The sequence below is a fragment of the Mustelus asterias genome, chromosome 5 (genome assembly GCF_964213995.1).
Source record: "Mustelus asterias chromosome 5, sMusAst1.hap1.1, whole genome shotgun sequence".
Taxonomy (NCBI): Eukaryota; Metazoa; Chordata; class Chondrichthyes; order Carcharhiniformes; family Triakidae; genus Mustelus; species Mustelus asterias.
In genome coordinates, this window is record NC_135805.1 from 105859244 (window position 1) to 105864796 (window position 5553).

At 46.0% G+C, this 5553-nt stretch overlaps 1 pseudogene; it reads left to right on the forward strand.

The window, feature by feature from the left end:
- The first annotated feature begins 3595 nt into the window (after nt 1-3595).
- LOC144494580 (small nucleolar RNA U3) lies at nt 3596-3794 on the forward strand (annotated as a pseudogene).
- The last annotated feature ends 1759 nt before the right edge of the window (nt 3795-5553 follow it).

Genomic DNA, 5553 nt, shown 5'->3' on the forward strand with positions numbered 1-5553 from the left:
ATCCAGTACTTTGCAGGGTATTTACAGGGTATTTTTCAACTCAGACTACTTTATGAAATGTAATTTTAGTTTTACAAAGATAATAAAACCACGACACATAATGACCAGACAATTTGTTTATTCTTAAGATTTTGTTCAGCCTCAAATCAGTCAAAACAAGTTCAATTTTTCTGGCATGACATTAAAACCAACTGAATCAGCTAACTGGGATATTCTGATAGAATTGGCCTTAGACCAGAGCTTGGGGCGGCACAGTGGCACAGTGGGGTGGCATGGTGGCACAATAGTTAGCACTGCTGCCTCACAGCGCCTGGGACCCAGATTCAATTCTGGCCTTGGATGACTGTGTGCAGTTTGCACTTTCTCCTCGTGTCTGAGTGGGTTTCCTCAGAGCGCTCCGGTTTCCTCCTACAGTCCAAAGATGTGTGGGTTAGGTTGATTGGCTATACTAAATTGACCCTGGTGTCAGGGGGATTAGCAGGGTAAATGTTTGGGGTTTACGGCAATAGAGCCTGGGTGGGATGTGGTTGGTACAGACACGATGGGCCAAATGGTCTCCTTCTGTACTGGAGGAATTCTATGGTTCTTATATTCACATCTTTTAAGGTATTGAGAAGTACATTGGGCATGGGGGGGGGGGGGGGGGGGAAATTTTCCAGACCCGCTAGTTCTGATCATGAATCATGATTGTCCGGAAAATAGAGCGTACGTAGCGGGCGCCAAAGCTAGCGCAATGTTCCCGGTCCCGCTCGCTATCCATGATTGGGATCCTGGCCGGAGTGGGCGGGAACTCAATAAATATTCAGATGGCCTCTTTATCATGTCATTAGAGGGCATGCCGCAATGTATCCGGCCCTCCAGCTGGACCAATCCGGAGCAGGTTTCACTACAGGTCTTCACATTTGTGGACCTGGCCTGTTGGATCCCAGAGGTCCGGTGGCGGCACTAATCCCTCAGCAAAAAGGGGTATTCTCCATCCCCCACACTATGCAGGCAGAGGGTGACCCCCACCCTTAGACCCCTCTCCCCTCAAACCCCCGCCCAGGCCCCCTTCCCCCCTCAGAACCTCGCTCAGTTCCCCTGCACCCTCAGACCCCTACTTAGGCTCCCCATCCCCCTTAGATCCTCGCTCAGGCTCCGCCCCCCCCCCCACCCCAGACTCCCAAACAGGTTTCACTTCCTCTTTTACAAAGCAGAAACCACGGACTGTCAATCAGGCTGAGCTTGCGGTGAGGAGCTCTGAAACCACTTCAGATGCATTCACAGCCGAGGCTGTCACTGAAGGCATTTTGAAATTGACTGATCCAAGCCTTCTCATTTACTGTGACCTGTGTGGGGGGTCTGAGTGGGAAGGGAAGTCTGAGTGGGGGGTCTGAGTGGGAAGGGGAGTCTGAGTGCAGGGGTCTGAAGGGGAAGGGGAGTCTGAGTGGGGGGTCTAAGAAAGGGGAGTCTGAGTGCAGGGGTCTGAGTGGGAAGGGGAACCTGAGTGGGGGGGTCTGAGTGGGAAGGGGAGTCTGAGTGGAGGGTCTGCGGGAGAAAGGGGAGCCTGAGTGGGGAGTCTGAGGGGAGGGGGGTTTTTAAAAAAAATTTTTTTTTAATTCAATCAAATCAAGTCCAATTCAGAGTCTCAACAAGTGAGACATTCCCGATCCAAGCTGACAAAGACAGGGCTCTCACATCCTGTCTTGGGCTTGATCTACATGATCCAAGCTGATTGGAGCAGGCATTGCATCTCCTCCAAGGCTTGATCTCATTTGCATCTTAGCCAAAAGGCCAAGATGCCGCTTTTAAAAATTGCTTTAAATGAAGCTAAAACGTAACCTAATGACTTCAACCAACAGCATGTCGATACTACAATTGATCTTAGCCAAAAGGGGAGGGGGGGTTTGGGTCGGATCACCCTCAGGCCTGCATGGTGCGTGGGAGGAGGTAATCTGTTATTTGTGGGTGTGGGGACAGGATGTCCTTCTTTTGATGAGGGGTTGTGGTGCTCCTCTGGTCAGTGGGGGCAGGGGGGGGTCACCTTCGCTTTTTGTGGGGGGGGGGGCGGTAAATAATTGCAGAGATTGGGGCGCCATTTAAAAATGGACCAAGTTTTGGAACAGTGGGGCTGGCTGTCGGGTTGTCCTCAATGCATAAATTAGCAGAAAAAGCATAAATGAGGAGAATCCCACCTGACAGATGCTGCTAACGGCAGTGGGAAATGCTCCAGGTTTCCTGCTGGCGTGGGCTCTTAATCCGAATTCAGGAGCAGTAAGAAGTCTCACAACACCAGGTTAAAGTCCAACAGGTTTATTTGCTAGCACAAGCTTTCGGAGCGCTGCCCCTTCGTCAGGTGAGTGTAGAGTTGGGTTCACAAATAGGGCATATATAGACACAGACTCAACCACAAGATAATGCTTGGAATGCGAGTCTTAACAGGTAATTAAATCTTTACAGGTGCAAACAATGTGAGTGGAGAGAGGGTTAAGCACAGGTTAAAGAGGTGTGAATTGTCTCAAGCTAGGACAGTTAGTGAGATTTGGCAAGCCCAGGCAAGTCCTGGGGGGTTACAGATAGTGTGACATGAACCCAAGATCCCAGTTGAGGCCGTCCTCATGTGTGCGGAACTTGGCTATCAGATTCTGCTCAGCGACTCTGCGCTGTCGTGTGTCTTGAAGGCCGCAATGGAGAACGCTTACCTGAAGATCAGAGGCTGAATGTCCTTGACTGCTGAAGTGTTCCCTGATAGGAAGGGAACACTCCTGCCTGGTGATTGTTGAGTGGTGTCCATTCACCCATTGTCGTAGTGTCTGCATGGTCTCACCAATGTACTATGCCTCGGGACATCCTTTCCTGCAGCGTATCAGGTAGACAACGTTGGCTGAGTTGCAAGAGTATGTACCGTGTACCTGGTGGATGGTGTTCTCACATGAGATGATGGCATCCGTGTCGATGATCCGGCACGTTTTGCAGAGGTTGCTGTGGCAGGGTTGTGTGGTGTCGTGGTCATTGTTCTCCTGAAGGCTGGGTAATTTGCTGCGAACAATGGTCTGTTTGAGGTTGCGCGGTTGTTTGAAGGCAAGTAGAGGGGGTGTGGGGATGGCCTTGGCGAGATGTTTGTCTTCATCAATGACACGTTGAAGGCTCCGAAGATGGTGTTGTAGCTTTTCCACTCCGGGGAAGTACTGGACGACAAAAGAGATTCCAATTCAGGAGAATCACGGCCATTTTCTTTAATAGATGTAGATGAATATTTATCATTCCACAAGGAATACTCATTTATTTTACCGTGTCGGTGAAAACCAAGATTCATTGTGCAGATTATCATCAAGGTTGAAAAGGACAGGAAAGTAGACAAAGTAAATCAAGCAGGTATATCAGCTGTGCCATCTTGGGAGGTGCAAGGTAGATCAAAAGATATTTCCCTAAAGGAGAGACAGTCAAATGGTGAGTCAACCTGGGCTGTAATATTGTATATTCTATAGGCCTGTCTTGACATGAGGATGAAAGAAAGAGCTGAGTACTTAAAAATAAGGAGAGAAATCATGTTAAAGTCACACAGAGCTCCTGAACTGAATGTAGCAAGAGTTAAGTTTTTCTCTATCAATACCGTTAGGCATAATTGTTATTATTAGTTTCCAGAGAAATGCATTTCTAAACACTTTGGCTGCACTAACCATGAGGAGGATTTACACAGTTCTCTTCTGTCCAGGAAATGGACATTGACTGCTGCTTTGGGCAGCAGTTCTCTATTGATGACGAATGTCCTTTCTATCATAGGGAAGCCAGAGGAAGGGAACAGAGACTAAGGTGCGTGAAAAAGAAACAAGAGAATAAGGCCCTTTTTGCCACCATTAGCTAATGAAAGGAGAGGGTTATAAATACATTCATCTAAAAATACAGAATGTTGCTTGGATACTTTTGGATGTTATAACATTGGTTTAGATAAAGTGGAAGAAGTTTCAGTCTGCCCTTGGCTGTTGCTGGACCAGGTTTTGGAAGTTCAGTTCAGAAATAGAAATGTGTTCCATCCCTGCCCATTAACACTTCTTAACCTTAAGAGCATACAATTCACTGAAAACTGAGAATATTTTAAAAAGAGCAATTTTGTTATTCTATCAGAATTTGTTCCATTTAAAATGACAGCTGATGCTTTCATTTATAAGCACCCTTAATACTTCAATCTTCATGTGTATAATATGTTTGTAATTAAAAGCAGAAGTGGCAATGTGTTTCATCCATGAATTTGGATTGATGTCTCTTCTCTGATGGCCCTGTACATGCATACCGATTGCCTACAAGGTATCAGGTCCAATTCCTGATCATTGCTGAGTTCACTGATTTCAGCCAGTGTACAGTAGTGATGCTCCAATTCACTTCAGCTAACATCTACTAGAGAACACTAGGTTTATGTAAGCTACCCTCCTAATTTAACCCTTTGAGCCTTAGACGTTCTGGTAATTTACACAAACTACTTCCAAAACCGCTATCCGTACCATCAAGTTTGGAACTTAAATTCTGAGATGTGCGTCAGGATACCACATCCACGGGACCTTTAAAAACTCACCTGAATATGGCAGTTAAAATGGAGGCACATCCTCTCTTTGTCCACCTTCCCCTGCGCTTGTTGTTCTTCCATGAGGATGGCTGTGCTGACCCATCGTTACTGCAGCCAGGATTAGAAGTTTCGGCTGAAAGTGGGCAGTTTTGTTAGCTCGAAGGAAGCTTCATGGGCAGCACAATGTGCCCAGCATTGCTCCTGACCAGAGGGTTTGGGCCATTATATCCTTTCTAGGGTGCAGTGGCCAGAATAGAACACAGGTGTGGTCCAACCAGGGTGTGGTGAACCATTGTTGGTTCCCACCAGGTAGTGCTGAGCCATGGTCTGGCCAGTACTATGAGTCTGTAGATATGTTACTGTTGGGGTTAGGGTTGGGCTGTTCTACCTGTTAATATAGTCCTATGGTACACCCCAGTTGGCTCCGCCTCCTGGGAGAGGTATAAAGGTCACTGCTCTGCCTGGTGACCCTTTAGTCTGGGATCGTATACTGTATATAGTAGCTCTGTTATTGTTGGCAATAAAAGCCTTTATTTCCCGAGTACATCCAGCCTCTCGTGTGTTATATCGCGCATCACAGGGTTTTGTATAACTACAGCATAATTCTTCCCTGTATATTCTAACCCCATAGTTATAAAGGCTAACATATTAGCCGATTTGATTATTTTTTATACCTGGCTAAAATATTTTAGTGATCTGTGTACATGAAACCCTATATTTCTTCGGACCTCCATTGTTCCGAGCTTTTCACCATTTAAAAACTTTTTTATCCATAATTGTGTGGTCCCAAATGATTAGTTTCACATTGAGCTTTGTTGAAGTACATCTGCCATAGCTGGGAAGCACCATGTGGGAAATTGTGCTACAACAAACTGATTTAATGATTTGAGTAACTAATTTGGCAAATCAGGAGATGAAAGAAAATTAATTTTCATTGCCAAGTATTTACTGAACAAATATATATGGAAATGACTGAATTCAATCTCTCCTGTTTATGGATTTATGCATAATAA